General features: G+C 34.5%; 1 non-coding gene across 1 annotated transcript; it reads left to right on the top strand.

Moving 5' to 3' along the window:
• Positions 1 to 21,266: 21,266 nt before the first annotated feature.
• Positions 21,267 to 21,373, top strand: LOC121217550 (small nucleolar RNA R71). The gene has a single exon (XR_005913658.1). It is a non-coding gene; the product is annotated as a small nucleolar RNA R71 (small nucleolar RNA).
• The last annotated feature ends 510 nt before the right edge of the window (positions 21,374 to 21,883 follow it).

Genomic DNA, 21,883 nt, shown 5'->3' with positions numbered 1-21,883 from the left:
ATCTTTGGATTTTTGATGAATTTGAGCAATTTGGGCTAAATTGTAAAAATGTTATTTTGAGGGACTAAAATGTGAAATAAATGAAATTTGTGGACTAGTATGAGTACTAGGAGAATTCAGCTAAGTTTGGGTATATGCAAATTATGTGTATTTTGTGATTTTGTGAAATAGGGACTAAAGTGTCGAAATGTGAAAATGTGAGGACTATTTGTAAAATGCCCTAAATATGTGTTTATGAATTGAATTGAATTATTTGGTGAATAATAGGGTTAATTTTGAATACATTTAGATCAAGAAAAGTGGAATTTAGACTTAGACCGAGGGAAATCGAAGATTGTAAAATAAACAGTCCGAATCGACAATTTCGAGTACGAGGTAAGTTCGTACGCAGAACATGATATTATAAATACATGTTGCTATTTTTATTGTGCATAGATGTATAGATAATTGAGCTATATGTATATGATGATGAATTGAAAGTAGTTGGCACTAAGTGTGCGATTTAAACTAGCTTCGGCTACTTGAGGCACTAAATGTGCGATTTAAACTAGCTTTGGCTATTTGAGGCACTAAGTGTGCGATATCGACATAGTTTCAGTTAATTGAGATAGCACTAAATGTGCAGAATCGTTCTAGCATTGGCAAACTTTTAAGCACTTAGTGTGCAAATGTTTAAAGCAGTGGCGATCTTTGGAAAGTGATAAAGTATTTGAACAAGAGGTAAGATTGAAAACGAATGAATATGAAAATGTTCAGGTAAGTATGATACCTATGAGGTATATGAAATTATGTTTTAAAGCTCATTCAATTGGTAAGAACTTACTGATTGAGTTGCTATAGATTGATAGATGAATTGGGAAATTATAAATACTTAAGTGTTGATGATTTATGTTTTAAATTCTGTTGATAATTTTAGTACGAGCTTACTAAGCTTTTGAAAGCCTACTTTGTGTGTGTGTTTGAATTGTTTTATAGATAATGAAGCTGCCACAAGCTCGGGGACCTTCGAGGATCATCACTATATTATCAAACTCATTTTGGTACTTTTGAAAATGTAAATATTTTTAAGTATGGCATGTATAGGCTAGAATGTCTATGTATTTAAGCTTTGATATGTATATATGTTATGCCATGAGAGTTGGCTAGCAAATGGTATGTTTATCCCTAGTTTTGGGTAAATGGTTTGTGATACCAAATTGTGTATGTTTGTAATGGTTATATAGCCTTGTATGTGGTGATCATTTTGAAATATGCCAAGTTGAGGAAATGGTAAGTTTAGACATGAGATAGAAGGTGTCATAAGTGAGTTATGAAAGGAGTATTTTAGCATGTTGTTGTAATAAGATTTTTAATGTGTTTTGGTATGAATTTGAATAGGTTATTGAATGATGATGATTTAGTTATAATGAATCATGTTTTGAGCATGAAATTGGCTGAAAATTTTAGTATAAATATGGTTTATCAATGCATGTAGGAATGACCCATAAAGCGATTGCAAGTTGGCTTAAACCAAGCCTGCCTTGTGCCACACAGCTAGAGAACACGGGCATGCCTTATGGCCATGTATGAAAAGCAGTAACCTCTTAAGATCAACGGTTAAGACACATGGGCATGTCATATAGCCGTGGACTTAAGTCAGTAACTAGCTAAGTATCACACGGCCATAGCACACGGGCGTGTCTGTTGGTCGTGGGTGAAAGTCAGTATGTATGCCTTGTTTTGGCACGGTTGGTTCACATGGGTGTATCTGGTATTCGTGTGAGCCACACGGCCTGGTCACACGGGCGTGTGACCTAAACAGATTTGAAAATTTTTCAAAGTTCTGAAAATTTTGAATGTGTTCGATTTAATCTGACCTTTTATAAGAGTATGTCTTTGGTCTCGGAGACCTTCGTATGGGACAAATTGTTGAATTGCTTATGCATTAATACTATGTGATTTCTGTGACTATGTAATGTTCCCGGCGACGGTTACGGGATAGGGGTGTTACAATACTACCCATCAAGGATGACTCAGCTCAAGCCCTTCTACGGCACCCGTTGCACCCATTAGTACCACGACCATAAGTTCCACGTGCACTCATAGTTTGTTTAACTACATTACAAAGTTTTATGTATTAGTTAAGATGTTTCATTAACAGACATTTCATGCTCAGAATATTATCAGAAGAATTTACAAAGTTTCATTTTAGTCTAACTATTTCAGAGTAGTTCTAATGGTTTTAGAGTTTTCTAAACCAAGAGTTTAACTAAGTCAGAAGTACTTATAGGATCGACGCTAGAGACTCGGTATTTCACAGATTTTTTTCAAACTAATACAGAAATATACTTTACTCAGAAAATAATTTTCAAAAAATTTTGAACCTTAAATTTCACAGCCTGAGTTTTGTAACCTAGCTCTGATAACTCTAAATGTAACACCCCAAGCTCAGCCTAGAAATTATGGCTAAATCTGGAGTTGTTACGTAAAATAATTGAAAATTTGGTTTTCATGTATCTTGAAACTCGTCAAAAACTCTTAAAATCCAAGATTATTCAAAAACACATATTATCTAACTATATATTTTCTTTATTTTTTTTAAAAGTGATGTGTGATAATATTTTCTAAAACTTATGATTTTGCGGCAAAAACCTTAGAAAGATGTATTTTTGAAAGCACAGTTTATTAATTGAAACTCGTTGTTTTTGTAGAAAGTAACATTGTCGATAAAACATTTAAACAATATTATATGAAAACGGAAAATAAAGTCCAAAACCTAAAATAGTCCAAAAGTCCAAAATTTACAAAATTCTTAAATCCCAAATTAAAAATATTAAAAATTATCATAGAACTTTAATAATCGAACTCCTGTTGCACCGACCCACTTAAATATGAGGATTACTTGAAAATATCAGTCAAATAGAATGTGAGTTATTGAAACTTAGTGTGTAACAAATAAATTAACAGTAAATTTATGTACGACAGATTTTACAGAAACAGAATCATATCAGAGTAGAATAGTTACAGACATACTTTCCTACCCCCATCCGCTATACACCGCCTCAAAACATCCCAACACGCCATATGGGGTATGAAACACCCATCCAACCCTACACACTTCATGTCATTGACACATTTTAGAATAATTGCAGTTGTGCTGCCAGAATAATGGGCGAGATAATGCCTTTCATATAAACACTTCCTCCACATAATATAACTCGTCCCCAATGTATATATAATGAGAACAAAAATTATACATGCTACTTTAATACATGCATATCCTAATAGATAGCCTATTACAAGGTTAACGTATCATACGTTATCTCAAATACACATACATATAATCAAAAGTATACTAATATATGACAAGATCTCATGTTATGACAAGATCTCATGTTTTACAGATTATTTGAGCACATACAGACCCTACGGAAGGCCCATGATCGATCGGAACGATTTGTACGGCATTGGGAAAAATTTATGAAATTTGGGCCGCAAGCATGTGTGGCCTACACGGTCCAAATGGTCAGCCCATGTAGCCCACACAGCCTCACACACGTCTGCATGGCCCACACGACCCAAATAGCCCAGACCGTGTGTCACACACGGTTCAGCACACAGCCTATCATACGACCGTATGTCGCATATTGCCAGGCCATGTGGCACCAACAGTGTTATTTTTCTGCTTTCACTATTCCCTGATTTTTGGGTTTCTCGTTACACACCTAATTTGATTTTGTTGCAAAAATACCCATGAGACTTTCGGAACCTAAACATATAAATTAAAAACACTATTTGAGACGATTTTCTAACATAATTCACAACCAACGATAAAACTACAATGTACAATCACAGAATTTCAACACTAAAACTCCAATCAACTTCCCACATTCAAGAAAATAGTAGTCCACCAACAATTTTAAGTCGCCAATGGATTAATCGCCTCTCCAATTCCACCTAGAAAAGCAATCGATTAAACTTACTGAACATTTTCAACCCACAAACTAAGGAAAATAACAGTAAGAATGAACCCACTTACAACACGAGAAGGGTTCAGGAGCACTTACACAAACAACAGACAAAAAAACCACGCACGCCCAAACTGAAGCGAATAGCAAGAACGAGTGGAAGCAACGTCGTAAATATGGAGAATGAACGAAAGAAAAATAAAGAAATTCCAATGCTAAGGCTGAAAGAGTAATGATGACATGAAAAATTGAGAAATAAAGGCACAAACGTGGGAAAGAAAAATAGGAGTAGATTTCTTGAAAATAAATTAGAATAATAATAATAATAAAATAATATAACATAACTAACATACAAACAAAACCATTGAACGTGATAATATGGTTTTAGGAAAAAAATTAAACTATTAATTTAATAATTAAAACTTATTTATTTTCAAAAGAATTCAAATCTTATCCCACTATTAAGTAACCAGATTTTTAGAGGTTTAATAAACATCCAAACTTATCCACAGAGATGGCACCAAAATTGACGTAAAATTAAATTTTCATAATGCTCTCGTAGAGGGTTGAACACACAACCATAGGGAAAGTTTACATCTTACCATCAAACCTTAAGCACATATACCAAGCGCTTAACCATCCAAACTGAACACATTACATGACAAAACTCAATACATCTAAAACTTACAATTTTGGGGCGTTACAATTACATCCTCACTCTCTCTAAATTTTGAAAGCACATTAAAACAAGATCCAGACCGACTATTCTCATAATTTGCTTCTGAACCCACCGTTCCCTGTCGTGCTTGACGTCATTGTCGGCAATCAATACTTATAAAAAATATATATTTTCACTTTAATCTTTAATTTTTTTTACCCCAATCAATTCTTATAAAAAATATATTTTTGTGGGTGACCAAAATAAAAACGTAAACATATTAAAAATTTAACACTTGGGTGACTAAAATGAAAATGCCTTAAACATTGAGTGACGAAATTGTAAAGGACCAAAATGAAAGCGCCATAAAAGTTGGGTGATTAACTAGGTAGTTTACCTATTTTTTAATAGTGTTTATAATCATAATTAATTTTAGAAAATTTAAATTCCTTTCTCTTTTTATGAAAACCAATTTGTAATGTCACATAGCATATGTTTTACGTGTTTATTTTTTAATTAGTTTTTAAAATTTTATTTTTTAATTATCATAATTAGTGTAAATCATATTATTATTCAGATAGTTAAATATAATTAAAATATATTATCTCATTTAACAATTCAAATATTATAATAAAAATTCAAACGCATTTTTAACATATTAAATATACAATATAATTTTACCTCACGTAATTAATGCAAAGAAAAATTAAATTATTTAAAATAATAATTAATTAATGTAATTAAAATATATTAGTTATTTTAATAATTCAAATATAAAGCTAATAAAAATTTTCTAATTGATATTAAAGCATTTGTAAAAACTATAAAAAAATATTTAAATATGTTAAAATTTAGTATTTAAAGCAAAAGTAATATGTTTTTTTTTCTTTTTAACTTTTTTTGTTAATGAAAACATAATAATTTAAATATAATATAATATTTTTATTTATTATTATATAAATTTTTTTGAATAGAATCAAAGTTCTTATTTATAAGTATGATAAATGTTCGTATCCAGTAAATTTTTCAAACCAATTATTTTATTAGAACTAAAAATTTTATTTGTTAATGTGCTCAATGTAACGTCCCAAAATATAGGGCGTTAGATGAAATATGTTAGTGATTTTTTAAAAATCTTAGGTTTTGTAACAGTTCGGTTTAGACTCTAGTTGGAATACAGGTTTCGAGACCACAAATCTGAGTCAAAAAAATATTTAAATATTATTTTATGTGCTTAAAATATATGAATTGACATGTGTGAAAGTTTTGCATGAAAATTTAACTATTTGTGTGCTCAATTTGATAAAAGGACCTAATCGCGTAAAATGTAAAAGTAGCCTTCTAATTCTTAAGGTGCCAATTTGATATGCCTTTATAAATGAAAGGTCCTTATGTTGATATTTGACCATTTTAAGCTTGAGTGGACATTAGTGACCTTGTATGTTAATGGTTTAAATGTTAATTAACTAAGGGTAAAATGGTAAATGGATTAATTATGTTTAATTAATAAAAAAATGCACGAAATTTAGTTCATTCATGATTATTATTGTCGAAAATCAAATATAAAATAAATAAAAAGGATTCTTAGGGTTCAACCATTGATTCCTTTGATTGAGGTATGAGTTTTGTTCCGTTTTTGATAATTTCTACGTTTTTGCGTTGTTGCTTTGAATACTTTCAAGCCCATGTCTTAATTTCTGAATTTTGTGATGATTTTGAAATATGAAATTGATGAAATTGTGAGCTTTATGGAGTTAGATGATAGAAATTGAAAGATATATGTTGGGTTAGCATGTTTTGTCTTTGAAATTTTGATGAATTTGAGTAAAATGGGCTAAATTGTGAAATTTGTAATTTGAGGGACTAAAATGTGAAATAAATGAAATATGTGGGCTTGTATGAGCTATAGGAATATTCGGCCAAGAATATTTCTAAAATTTTATGTGTATTTTGTGATTTTATGAATTAGGGGCTAAATTGTTAAAATGTGAAAATGTGAGGGCTAATTTATAAAATGCCCTAAAATGTGTTTTTGGAATGATTTGAATGAATGTGAGTTTGAATAAGTTAAATTTGAATTTATATAGATAAAGAATTAAAGAAAACGAAATTAGATCGGGAAAAATCGAAAGTCGTCGAGTAGCCAATTCCATCTATCTGAATCTGTACGAGGAAAGTCTATATACAAATAAATGTATTTGAAATGGTTTATTTATGATTATATGCTTCTGAACAATGATAAATGACTTTATGCCTTGAATATGAGATATCTGAGAAAGTATCGACAAAGTTCTGACGTCTGAAAAACCCCGTACAAACCCTAGGAATAGTTAGGATACATATGTCATGACATAGGATCCGATATGTGTTCTCGTGTAAGACCACGTCTGGGACGTTGGCATCGACTTATGATTTACGTGTAAGACAATGTCTGGGACGTTGGCATCGTATTTGATTTCGTGTAAGACCCTGTCTGGGACAGTGGCATTGATATTTGATTACATGTAAGAGCATGCCTGGGACGTTGGCATTGTACGAGTTTTTTGAGCTATCCGCGTATCCTTATGATTCCGAACGGTTCAACGGGCATTCTGAGAAACGAATGATTATATGTGATGTGTATCCGGTTCAGGTATGTTTGAAATGTATACTATGTTTGAGAATAAAGGTAAGTATATGTACAAGTGATGATATATGTTATAAGTATAAGAAAACATGCTATATGTGTAAATGAATTGGGAATATGTTAAATGTATATGAACTATGTGGTTTTAAGATATTATTTGGCCATGGAGTATATGTAATTTGATGATGCTTTAATGTTTTGAATGTTAAGTTTATTTGTATATGGCTTACTAAGCTTTTGAAAGCTTACTTTGTGTGTTTTTCAACTGTTTTATAGATATCGTAGCTATCGGGAGCTCGGGGATCGTCAAGGATAGTCATCACACTATCGAACCTTATTTTGATATCTTTTGACATTGTGAATATAAAAGTATTGCATGTATAGGCTGGAAGTATTTGGATATGTTTTGTAATGTATATATATCATGCCATGTGATATGGCTAGTTTGTGTTTGAACTTATGGTTTGATTTTGATATATGATATGTGATGCAAATGTGCCATTATGATGTGCATTTGGTTGACCAAATAAAATGGTCAATTTTGGTTGTATATTTGAGAAATTGGTAAATTTATAGTATGTGATTGAATGAAGTAAAATAAGGTTATGAAACTAATGTTTAGATGTGATTTTTTCTTATGTTTTGTCATAATTTGGTATGACTATTAAGAATGAAATTGGTTAATAATGTTATGGCATGATTGGTGTATGTATTGGTTGTGAAATGGATGAACATTTGGTATGCAATTGATGCTTATTTGTTGCTTGTAGGGAGGAACTTTAAGGGGTGGCAAATTGGCCTTGTAAATGACCTATTTTTTCCCACACGGGCATAGACACAAGCGTGTGTCTCAACCGTGTTGCTCAAGGGCCATTTCAAAATGAGTTTGAGCAAACCACACAGTTGCACGCACAGGCAAGTGCTAGGCCGTGTGGCCAAGTCAGTTTCGACCACGGACTAGACACACGGGCGTATGACTGGTCGTGTGACCCAAGTCAATGGCCTCCCTAATTTTCACATGGCCTGGCACACAGGTGTGTCTTGTGGCCGTGTGGACAAGTCAGCATGTATGCTTTGTTCTGACCTGGCCTAAACACAAGGGCATGTCTAAAGCCGTGTGAGACACACGGCCTGATCACACGGACGTGTGACCTATACAACTTTGAAAAATGTTTAAGTTTTGAAAATTTTTGTATGAGCTCGGTGTAGTCCCAACCCCTTTTTAAAGCATGTTTAAGGTCTCGTTGACCTATGTAAGGGACTCCGTAATGATGTATGATTATGTGTGAATGATGTTTGTGAATTATTTGTGAAATGTTTTGATTTGTCCGGTAACGCCTTTAACCCTAGTCCGGCGACGGATACGGGTTAGGGGTGTTACATTTGGTTGGTTTAGTCGATTCTAGGACTAATGTAGCATATGTAAGTCTAGCTATACATGCCATATTTATGAACTGCGATAGTGTGATGAATCCTGACAATGAAAATGTATTTTTATATAGCAAATGGATCCTGAACGAGCCGTAGCTGATGATGCCGAGAACAATGCTCCTGCTCCCGCACAAGGGACAATGCCATCCAACTCTAGACCGGCTAAGAGTAGCCATGATGGAGAGGCTAGACGAGCCTTCTATCAGATGATGAATGATTGGTTCACCCAATACATTAGAACTAATCCTGCTGTTCAACAACCCCCAACCCCGACTAATCCTCCGCAAGTTCCTGCTATGTCACAAGCTAATCTGAATCAGTTGATTAAGCCTCCAGTTGATAAGATTAGAAAATTTGGAGCTGAAAAATATCGTGCTACAACTAGTGATGATGCGGAGAGAGCCGAGTTCTGGTTAGAGAATACAATACGAGTATTTGATGAATTGTCATTGAATCCCAATAAATGCATAAAATGTGCCGTTTCACTTCTGAGAGATACGACGTATCCCTGGTGGAAGGATTTGATATTAGTGGTTTCGAGGGAGCGAGTCACTTGGGATTTCTTTCAAGCTAAATTCCAAAAGAAATACATCAGTCAGAGATTTATCAACCAGAAACGTAAAGAGTTTCTTGAGCTTAAACAAGGCCGTATGTCTGTTACAGAGTACAAGCGAGAATTTGTGAGATTGAGTCAGTATGCTAGAGAATGTGTTTCGATTGAAGCTATAATGTGCAAGAGATTCGAGGATGACTTGAACGAGGATATTCGTTTGTTAGTCGGGATTCTTGAGATCAAAGAATTCGTTGTGCTTGTTGAACGAGCATGTAAAGCCGAAGAACTCGGAAAAGAGAAAAGAAAAGCTGATTCATAAGCTAGAGAAGTGCGAAAGAGATCATCGAGCAAACCATTTCAGTCTATATCAAAGAAATTCTGAGATGATTATAGCCGTTTAAAGGTTAATGTGGGACATTCGAGTAGAGATCGTACTAGATGACATTTGAGCTTCAGAGCTCCAGCTACATCTGTTCCCAGTGTTGGAAATGTTCGATCTGATTGACTCGAGCATAAACACTGTGGTAAAAGACATCCCGAAAATTGTAGATTATATGATCAAGCTTGCTTCAAATGTGGATCTTTAGACCATTTTATTCGTGATTACCCCGAGTCTGTCGAGCAAGAGATTGTGCAAAATTCGAGGCTAAGTGGCAATGCATCTCATGTAGACCTCCAAAAAATACGGGTAATGTGAGTGATAGTCAGAGGGGAACAAAAGACACTACTGTTAGATCCGAGGTTCGTGCACCTACCAGAGCCTACACCATCCGAGCTCGTGAAAAAGCTTCGTCTCCAGATGTTATAACTGGTACTTTCACACTTTATGATACTTCTGTGATTACTTTGGTAGATCCTGGATCAACACATTCCTATATATGCATGAGTTTAGTGAATAGTAAGACTTTTCCTGTAGAGTCTATTGACGTGTTTTGGTTAATAAACTCTGCAAGAATTGTCCGTCAATGTTTCGAGACATTTATTTTCCGGCCGATCTGATGTTAATACCTTTTGATGAGTTTGATATAATTCTGGGTATGGATTGGTTAACTTTGCATGATGCTATTGTGAATTGCAAACAGAAAACTATTGATTTGAGATGCAAGAATGATGAAATAGTTTGAATTGAATCCAGTGATTTAAATGGGTTACCAGCTGTGATTTCGTCACTGAAAGCTCTGAGTATTGTCACAAAAGGTTGTGAAGTTTACTTTGCCTATGTGATTGATTCGAAAGTGTCAGAAAAGATAGTTGAATCAGTGTCTGTTGTTTGTGAATTCCCTGATGTGTTTCTTGAAGAACTTCCGAGATTGCCTCTAATACGAAAAGTGGAATTTGGTATTGAATTAGTACCGAGAACTACTCCGATTTCGATAGCTCCGTATAGAATGTCTCCTACCGAAGTAAAAGAATTAAATTCTTAGTTGCAAGAGTTGACTAGTAGAAGGTTTGCTAGATCGAGTTTCTCAACTTAGGGTACACCTGTTCTATTTGTGAAAAAGAAAGATGGCATGATGAGAATGTGCATTGATTATCATCAGTTGAACAAAGTGACTATCAGGAATAAGTACCCTCTGCCTCGAATTGATGATTTGTTTGATCAATTAAAAGAAGCTATCGTGTTTTCGAAGATAGATTTGAGATCAGGCTATTATCAGTTGTGAGTGAAAGACTCAGACATTTCGGATTAACTAATGAACCTGCTATCTTTATAGATTTGATTAATAGAATTTTTAGACCCTATTTAGATCGATTTGTTATTGTATTCATTGATGACATATTGATTTATTCGCGTGATGAATCTGAGCATGCTGAGCATATGAGAATAGTGTTACAGACCTTGTGAGATAAGCAATTGTATGCGAAGTTTAGCAAATTTGAATTCTGGTTGCGAGATGTCAGTTTTCTGGGCCATATAGTGTCAGCACAAAGCATTCAAGTTGATCCAAGTAAAGTTTCAGCTATTTTGGATTAGAAGCCTCTGAGAAATGTTTCTGAAGTCCGTAGTTTTCTTGGACTTGTCGATTATTATAGACGATTCGTAAAAGACTTTTCTATGATTGCAACTCCATTAATGAGACTGCTTCAGAATGATGTGAAGTTTGAATGGTCCAAAAAGTGTCAGAAAAGCTTTGATCAATTGAAAGCCCTATTGACTAAAGCTCTAGTGTTAGTACAACCCGAATTGGGTAAAGAATTTGTGATCTATAGTGATGCATCATTGAACGATTTGGGATGCATTTTGATACAGGAAGGCAAAGTCATTGCTTATACTTCGAGACAGCTAAAACAGCATGAAAAGAACTATCCGATGCACTATCTAGGATTAGTTGCGATTGTGTTTTCCTTGAAAATTTGGCGCCACTATCTGTTTGGTGAGAAATGTCATGTATATTCTGATCATAAGAGTTTGAAATATTTGATGACTCAGAAAGATTTGAATCTGTGACAGAGAAGATGGCCAGAATTGCTAAACGACTATGAGCTTGTGATTGAGTATCATCGGGGAAAAGCAAATGTTGTTGCTGGTGCTTTGAGTCAAAAATCACTGTTTGCTATGCATGCCATGAATACTCATTTAGCTTGTTTTGATGATGGTTCGATTTTAGCCAAACTGAAAGTGAGACCCGTTATTCATTCAACAGATTATTGATGCTCAAAAGGTTGATAATGAGATTTTAGCAAAACGAGCTCAGAGTGATTTAGATTCTGATTCAGAGTTCAAAGTTGATAAAAATAATTTTCTGAGATTCTGAGATTGAATTTGTGTTTTGATAAATCCAGAATTGATTCAAATGATTTTGAATAAAGCTCACAATAGTCGTTAATCTGTTCATCCGGGTAGTATAAATATGTATAATGATCTGAGACAGCTTTATTGGTGGCCTAGTATGAAGCATGATATCTCTGAACTTGTTGCGAAATGTTTAATCTGTCAACAAGTTAAAGCTGAACATCAAGTGCTTTTTGGTTTGTTACAGCCGATTATGATTCTGGAATGGAAATGGAATAGAGTGACAATGGACTTTGTTTCGGGTTTGTCCATATCTCCGAGAAAGAAAGATGCAATCTGGGTTGTAGTTGATCGATTGACGAAATCAGCCCATTTTATTCCGGTACGATCCGATTACTCACTTGATAAGTTAGTTAAGTTATACATTTCCGATATTGTGAGATTGCACGGTGTGCCATTATCTATTGTGTCAGATAGGGATCTGAGATTCACATCACGGTTTTAGAAGAAACTGCAAGAGGCTTTAGGTACAAAATTGCATTTCAGTACTGCTTTTCACCCGCAAATGGATGGTCAATCTGAGCAGATTATTTAGATAGCCGAGGATATGTTGAGACGTTGCATTCTTGAGTATGAAGGTATGTGGGAACAATATTTACCATTGATTGAATTTGCATACAATAATAGTTTTCAATCGAGCATCAAAATGGCACTGTACAAAGCCTTATATGGTCGCCAATGTCGTACACCTTTTTATTGGACTAAGCTTAGTGAGAATAAGATTAACGGGATTGACTTGATAAAAGAGACTAAACAGAAAATAAAAGTGATCCGAGATAGTCTGAAAGCAGATTCCGATCGTCAGAAATCATATGCAGATTTGAAACAAAAAGACATTAAATTTGAGATCAGAGACAAAGTGTTTTTGAAAGTCTCATCGTGGAAGAAAGTACTTCAATTTGGCAGAGAAGGCAAATTGAGTCCGAGGTTTATCGGGCCGTATGAAATTATCGAGCCTGTCGAACCAGTTGCATATAGATTGTTGTTGCCACTTGAGCTAGAAAAGATACACAATGTATTTCACGTATCAATGCTTCGACGATATAGATTCAATCCATCATATGTGATTTCTCCGTCTGAGATTGAGATTCAGTCCGATATGACTTACGAAGAAGAACCGATGCGTATTTTAACTCGCAAGGTTAAAGAACTGCGGAATAAGAAAATTTCATTAGTAAAAGTATTGTGGCATCGAAATGGTGTTGAAGAGGCTATGCGGGAGCCCGAAGATGTTATAAGACAGAAATATCCGAATTTGTTCAATGGTAAGATTTTTGGGGACGAAAATCCCTAAGGAGAGAGAATTGTAACAGTCCGATTTAGACCCCAGTCGGAATAGTGGTTTCGGGACCAAAAATCCAAGTCAGAAAAATATTTAAATATTATTTTCTGTGTTTAAAGTATGTGAATTGACATGTGTGAAAGTTTCGTATGAAAGTTTAATTGTTTGTGTGCTCAAGTTGATAAAATGACCTAATAGCGTAAAATGTAAATGTGGCCTTCTAATTGTTAAAGTGCCTATTTGATATGTCTTTATAAATGAAAGGTCTTTATGTTGATATTTGACTACTGTAAGCTTGAGTGGACATTAATGACCTTGTATGTTAATGGTTTAAATGTAAATTAACTAAGGGTAAAATGGTAAATGGATTAATTATGTTTAATTAATAAAACAAATGCATGAAATTTAGTTCATTCATGCTTATTATTACCGAAAATCAAATAGAACAAAAAGAAAAAGGATTCTTAGGGTTCAGCCGTTGATTCCTTTGATTGAGGTATGAGTTTCTTTCCGTTTTTGATAATTTCTACGTTTTTGCGATTGTTGCTTTGAATACTATCAAGCCCATGTCTTAATTTTTTATTTTGGTGATGATTTTGAAATATTCATTGATGAAATTGTGAGCTTTTTGGAGTTAGATGATAGAAATTGAAAGATATGTGTTGGGTTAGCATATTTTATCTTTGAAATTTTGATGAATTTGAGTAAAGCGGGCTAAATTGTGAAATTTGTAATTTAAGGGACTAAAATATGAAATAAATGAAATATGTGGGCTTGTATGAGCTATAGGAATATTCGGCCAAGCATATGTATAAAGAAATTTTGTGTATTTTGTGATTTTATGAATTAGGTACTAAATTGTGAAAATGTGAAAATGTGAGGGCTAATTTGTAAAATGCCCTAAAAATGTGTTTTTGGATTGATTTGAATGAATGTGAGTTTGAATAAGTTAAATTTTAATTTATATAGATTAAGAATTAAAGAAAACAGAAGTAGATCGGGAAAATTGAAAGTCGTCGAGTAGCGGATTCCATCTATCGCAATCTATATGAGGTAAGTCTATATACAAATAAATGTATTTGAAATGGTTTATTTATGATTATATGCTATTGAACAATGATAAATGGCTTTATGCCTTGAATATGAGATATCTGAGAAAGTATCGACAAAGTTTCGACGTCAAAAAAGCCTCGTACAAACCCTAGGAATAGTTAGGATACATATGTCATGAAATAAGATTCGATATGTGTTCTCGTATCAGACCACATCTGGAACGTTGGTATCGACTTATGATTTACGTGTAAGACCACGTCTGGGATGTTGGCATCGTATTTGATTTCGTGTAAGACCCTGTCTGGGTAAGTGGCATCGATATTTGATTACATGTAAGACCACGTCTGGGATATTGGCATTGTATGAGTTTTTCGAGCTATCAGCGTATCCTTATGATTCCGAACGGTTCAACGGGAATTCTGAGAAATGAATGATTATATGTGATGTGTATCCGATTCAGGTACGTTTGAAATGTATACTATGTTTGAGAATAAAGGTAAGTATATGTACAAGTGATGATATATGTTATAAGTATAAGAAAATATGCTACATGTGTAAATGAATTGGGAATATGTTAAATGTATATGAACTATGTGGTTTTGAGATATTATTTGGCCATGGAGTATATGTAATTTGATGATGCTTTAATGTTTTGAATGTTAAGTTTATTTGTATATGGCTTACTAAGCTTTTGAAAGCTTACTTTGTATGTTTTTCAACTGTTTTATAGATATCGTAGCTATCGGGAGCTCGGGGATTGTCAAGAATCATCACCACACTATCAAACCTTATTTTAGTATCTTTTGACATTGTGAATATAAAAGTATGGCATGTATAAGTTGGAAGTATTTGGATATGTTTTGTAATGTATATATATCATGCCATCTGATATGGCTAGTTTGTGTTTGAACTTATGGTTTGAATTTGATATATGATATGTGATGCAAATATGCCATTATGATGTGCATTTGGTTGACCAAATAAAATGGTCAATTTTGGTAAGTTTTGGTATGTGTATATTTGAGAAATTGGTAAGTTTGTAGTATGTGATTGAATGAAGTAAAATGAGGTTATGAAACTAATGTTTAGATATGATTTTGTCTTATGTTTTGTCATAATTTGGTATGACTATTAAGCATGAAATTTGTTGATAATGTTATGGCATGATTGGTGTATGTATTGGTTGTGAAATGGATGAACATTTTGTATGCAATTCATGTTTATTTGTTTCTTGTAGGGAGGACCCTTAAGGGGTGGCAAATTGGCCTTGTAAATGGCCTATTTTTGCCCATATGGCCAGAGACACGGGTGTGTGTCTTAGCCGTGTTGCTCGAGGGCCATTTCGAAATGAGCCTGAGCAGACCATACGGTCACACACACAAGCGTGTGCTAGGCCGTGTGGCCAAGTCAGTTTCGACCACGGGCTAGACATACGGACGGGTGACTGACCGTGTGACCCAAGTCAGTAGCCTCCCTAATTTTCACACGGCCTGGCACACAGGCGTGTCTTGTGGCCGTGTGGACAAGTCAGTATGTATGCCCTGTGTTGACACAGCCTAGACACACGGGCTTGTCTAAAGCCGTGTGAGGCACACAGGCCTGATCACATGGGCGTGTGACCTGTACAACTTTGAAAAATGTTTAAGTTTTGAAAAATTTTGTATGAGCTCGGTTTAGTCTTGACCCCTTTTTAAAGCATGTTTAAGGTCTCGTTGACCTATGTAAGGGACTCCGTAATGATGTATGATTATGTGTGAATGATGTTTGTGAATTATTTGTGAAATGATTCAATTTGTCTGGTAACACCTTTAACCCTAGTTCGGCGATGGATACGGGTTAGGGGTGTTACAGGTTCAATTCACTCCTCTCCCATTTCTTTGTTTTAATTTTTCAACAATCAAGGAACATAATTGAAGTAGGCTATATATTAGTTTTGGTAAAAATATGTTAAGTGTGAGCAACAACCCAAAGAGTAAAACTTTTGCATCTCTCCTTTTACTCCTTACGTTCAAGTCATGCCACTTATCCCTATTTCTTTTTATTTTCGGCTAAAAAGGGGAATTTGCCGTCCAGCCCCTCAAATTTGGAAAATCTTATGTATTTAATCTCCTCTCCAAATCAAAATAGAACTCTAATTTCTTTCCTAATTGAACTAAAAGTTTTGTTTTCTTTTTCCCTAATTTTCCCCGTTTTCTTTTTCATATTCCCCTTTGCAAATATTTTTCCTTATTGCTGGAAAATTTATTTTGATCTTGAACCTGAAATCGACCTTTGTTCAACCGTTCATCTTATCGGTTTAGCGTAACTACATCAAATTTCGTCTCTAACATTGCCAAGATCAATAAGAACTTTTCGAATCTCGATGTTTAGATCTCAAATACCTTTAGAATTTATATTCACATTCATTTTAAGATCGATTAAACGATCTTTTATGAATCTTATCGATAATCTTGACTTTTCTTGAAAACCATTTTTAATCCTTGCGTATTTGTCAATTGAAAGACTCATTGTAGATATCCTAGATCAAATTTGATTGTAAGGAATGTCAATCGGACTCCCAGTGAAAGGTGTGTTTTCTTTTATGACAAAATTGAGACAAAACCAAGCTTAGGATAGACCACACGACCAACTACATGAGCATGTGGGCCATCCGTGTGGACCACACGACCTCCTTACACGGCCATGTCCTCCATGTAACCCTAGGTTTTTGCTTCTCACACAGTCGTGTCTCCCCTGTAAGTCGAAATTTCGAATGCCACACGACCAAGTCTCTCACACGGCCTAGCCACACGATCGTGTACCCCCTCCACGCGGCCTAAGGCTCCTTATACGGTCTAATCACAGGGCTGTGTATCCCTTGAAACCCGAAAATTATAGTTTTGACCCATAATTTTATAACTCGTTCAGTTTAGTCCCTGATTAATTCCCAAACTATTTTTAATGTTTTTTTGTTCAATTAAGTCCCTAGCAGAATGATTTAGCCTAGAATCCATGAATAATTAGTTTAAATTATTAATATTTTGTAAAAGTATGATATGTTCAATTTAATACCTGTACATTCCCTGAATTGTTTTTAAAGTTTTCCTTACTAAATTAAGTCCCTGATATTGTGTGAATCCTGAAATTTATGTTTAATGCCTTAAGTGCTCTTATTACATCATATGATATGCGAATGTTATGTGTTTTCTGATAAAGTGAAACTGTTAAATTGAAAGTGATAATATTATTACTGCCCTGCAAAGAACATGATAAGTATGTTAAGTGTTAGTGATGAATTGAGTACATGTTACATGTCTACTACTAGTGTTGATTTATTATAATAAAAAACATGATTTAGTGCATTGCATGGGGCGGGACATTGTACGAAGAAAGAGTGACAATTTATTAAATCTGCAAACAAGTGGTGGCTCATCCACAAAACCCAGTGGTAGTTTGTTTAATCTGCGAATATGTTGTACACTCACAACAAGTGGTAGTAACTACAAATATGTGGCTCGTCCACAAACCCAGTGACAATTTGTTTAATCTGCAACCATGTTGTGCACTTACAACAAGTGGCAGTAACTACAAATGTTTTTATCTAAAATACTAGTGCTTTACCTACATTATTTTTATATTTTTAGTTAACAAGTGGAAATGTCTCATTTTTTTACCCATTTTGTGACCCAAATTGGCCAATAGCACCATTGGGAGGCCTAACATGTCATTGAGTGATGTAGGGACATATTAGAGATTGAAAATGAGTGAGAATGGCCCCAAGGCAAAGGGTATCATGATGTATACACCTTGGAATTGCGATACCTCCAACAATATAAAAGAGTGAAGACTCACTTCAATGGTATCGTGATATCCTCTTCTAAGTATCACGATATCCTCTTCCGGGTATCATGATATCACCTTCATTAGGGGGGAAAACTTGGACAAAGTCTACTCGATCCACCAATCACTCAAGGCTCGTGTAGGGGCATTTTTGGAAATGAAAAGTCATTAGAGGACACCTTAAAACAACATAAAATTGTTGAGGAGAGAGTTTAGTTTTCTCTAGGTTTCTCTTAGTTTTCTTTACACTTTTTCTAAGGTTTTTATTTTCTCTTCTTCCACCTTAGTTTAGAGTTTATTTTTTGCATTTACTTCTTGTTCTTGATGTTCTTAGTGTTAGTTTAGTTTGTTATTACTATAGTTAAGGTTTATTTATATTTTCAATCCTTGTACTTGCTTTTAAGACTCTTTAAGCTTTAGTTTAATGTATTTCACTTTATTTTACTTCAAATCTATTAAAGTTTGTTTTGTCTATGTTTCTTACTTTAGATATTCTTGTTAAATGTTTTTAGTTTCTTGTTGTTTTCATTTTCTTGCATAAAAATCTCAACTTTCGTATTTTTTTAAGCTTTGTTTTCATAGTTGCTTTATTTTTCATTTTCATGTTCATTTCCTTCACTTTGAGCATGAGTAGCTAAATCTCAAATGAGGTTGGTTGATGGAAATGTGGGTAAACTAAAATCTTTGGACAAAAGACTAAATCGTAATAAATTACACTAAATCAAATAGACCTAAGAGCTTAGGAAGTGACGTCACTAAGCAAACATTTAGGCAAGTGACACCGAAAGGTAATTTTGTTGCGTACTTGTTCTTTATCTCGTATTAACCGATGAGATCAGAAGATAAATTAGACCTAATTCGTCTAAGTAGGTCAAATTGAGATCGGAAGATAAAATGGAGCCACTTAGTAATTTACATGATTTAAGTCTCGTGTCCAAGGTTCGGTGAACCATATCAAAATCAACCAACCCCCATTAGTTATTGATGCATGATATTCGTAACAGGTTTTAAAGATTTATAAATGAATCGTTCTTGAGACTAACTAATTATCACGGTTAAGGCAAGTGTACCTATCGAGAAGTAGTATAGCTCAGCAAGACTGGATTGTCGAACCCAAAGGAACTACGAGTACTAGTATTTACTTCCTTTTTATTATCTACCCTAAAAATTAAGAGGTTTGGTTATCTAAACTAATTACTAACAAAGAATGCACAGAAAGAAAACTCGGGAAAATACTTTTGGGAAAATTTGATTGATTGAGACAATACCTAAGGAAAAATCCACCTAGACTTCACTTGTTATTTGACTCTGAATCAGACGATTTATTCATTTGACTTGATCCGTAGAAATCCCTAAGTTATATTATTATCTCTCTCAAGACTAATAATGTCTAACCCTAGGTTGAATAATTGAAATCTCTTTCTAATTAACACCTTAGAATTGCATTAACTTGATCTATGGATTCTCTTATTAGGTTTCACCCTAATCCGGTAAAATCTTGTCACCCTATCTCTAGGCGCGCAATCAAATCCGTTTAACTATGACAATTTTACTCTTAGACAGGGTCTATTCCTCCTCTGAATAAGAGCGTTAACTAGAATCAATATCCTGGAATATTAAAACAAGAATTAAGAACACATAATTAAGAACAAGTCAAATATTTATCATACAATTCAGATAATAATAACAAGATCTATCTTAGGTTTCATTCCCCTTAGGTATTTAGGGGGTTCAGTTCATATTTATGAAAGAAAACATATCAAAAGCATAAAGATAACAAAACATAAGAAAAACCAAAACTCCTGAAGGAACTTGAAGGGAGATCTGAATCTTGATGATGAATCCGACTCTTGAGATGGATCAATCGGATTTCCTTGAGTAATTCCTTGCTTCCTACTCTGCGTCCCTATCCTAAGTACCTCCTCAAGTGTTTAAATAGGCTTTTGAATGCCTAAGAGCCCTAAAAATTGGCCTTTTCCGAATAGGACTAAACTTGGGCTCGATAGGGACACGCCCGTGTGACACGCCCGTGTGCTATTACTCCAGCCCGTGGTCAAGGCTGTTAAATAGGCACGGGCGTGTGGTCTACCCGTGTAAGTCTTGCTTCGATCCTGCCAAATTGACACGGCCATGTGACACGCCCGTGTGAGGAAGTCCAGGCCGTGTTGTTTTTCCATGTGGGTCCATTTTTTCTGTTTTCGGCCCGTTTCTCGCTTTTTTTACTCTCCTATGCTCACCTAAGTATAAAACATGAAATTAAAGGATTAGGAGCATCAAATTCACCAAATCTAAGCAGAAATCATCTGTAAATGCTTTAAGCATGGGATAAAAATATGTATAAATTACGGTTTATCAATTATTTACTGAATAGTCCTTTAATTTTACATTCTTTGCAATTTAGTCCTTAGAGTAGCATATTTTATTTTCTTACAATATTCTCTTGTTATGAATTTTCATACTATAAAATCGTATTAGTAGCCACTTAGACTCTACTGTGTATGCTAGTTAAAGCTTGCTCCTTTTTTAATTTCCATCTTTACAGATAACCCATCAAGTTAGGACGCGGACTCAACATATGGAGGGTTCGGAATCGTTTTACTTATATGAAAGTATTGTTATTATTATTATGTTATTATAATTAAAATAATATCTCAAAATAATCCAACTATTTCTTCTTCCTTGGTTTCCTCCCTATCTCATATTCAAGTGATCTCTCCAGTTGGGGTTGTAAGTATTTGAATAAGGATTTCCACTCCTATTTTTGATATAGTTCACATCCTCAGCAGGATTATTAATGTAGTGGAAGAGCGATTTTTCTTTTTCACACATAAACGATTTATTAGCAGATTCGATACAGTTAATTCTATCCACTAACTGTTGATACCTATCATCTACTTGGATCACTTTTATCGTAGCAGATTTTTAACCATATGTGAATCGTTCATTTGGCCACTAGCAAGATTTTAATGCTATATTTTCAATTATTTCATACGTACCCTCGTACATCCTCTTCATAAGTGCTTCTACTGCTGCTCCGTCTAGTCTTGATCTTGCATTCACATCCAACCCATTGTAAAATACCTGCAATCACATCCACTCAGGGAATTCCTGGTGCAGACATTTCTGAATTAGCCTTTTCAATTGTCCCCACGCCTCATGAAAACTTTCTCCTTCCATCTGTTTAAAGAAAAAAATCTCTCTTCTTAGTTTAATCGCTTTATCAATGGAGGAACTTCTGTACGAACTTTCCAGCAAATTCATCCCATGTCATGATAGACCTTGGTGACCCTAAAGATGAATAGCATCATCGGTGACCCCGTTCTACTTAAAAGAATCATAAAGTTGGAGAAACCGTTTTAAGTGTTGGTTTGGATTCGCTGTCATTGTGCCACTAAATTGCATATTATTCTGGATCATCTGAATCATTGTCAGCTTGATCTCAAAATCGTTATCTGTGATAGCCGGCCTTGTTATAATCTCTTGAACCATGTCCAAACTTGGTAATACATAGTCTCTTAAGGTTCTCTCGTTACAAGCCATGTGTTCGTTCGCAGGTAGCTGTGGTGCTCGTGGATCTCCAAAAATGTTATCATTAGTGTCGCCAAATAGCAGATTCTCATGTGGTACATTACTTGTAGCAGGTGGTGGTAGATCTTGCATCTTTTGCTACTGCTGATGTTGCTATTATTGTTGGCAATTTCTCCTAATTATTCTTTCTAG

The sequence above is a fragment of the Gossypium hirsutum genome, chromosome A02 (genome assembly GCF_007990345.1).
Source record: "Gossypium hirsutum isolate 1008001.06 chromosome A02, Gossypium_hirsutum_v2.1, whole genome shotgun sequence".
Lineage (NCBI taxonomy): Eukaryota > Viridiplantae > Streptophyta > Magnoliopsida > Malvales > Malvaceae > Gossypium > Gossypium hirsutum.
Note: the sequence above shows the minus strand (reverse complement) of the source record. Positions and strands in the feature narration are given on the sequence as shown.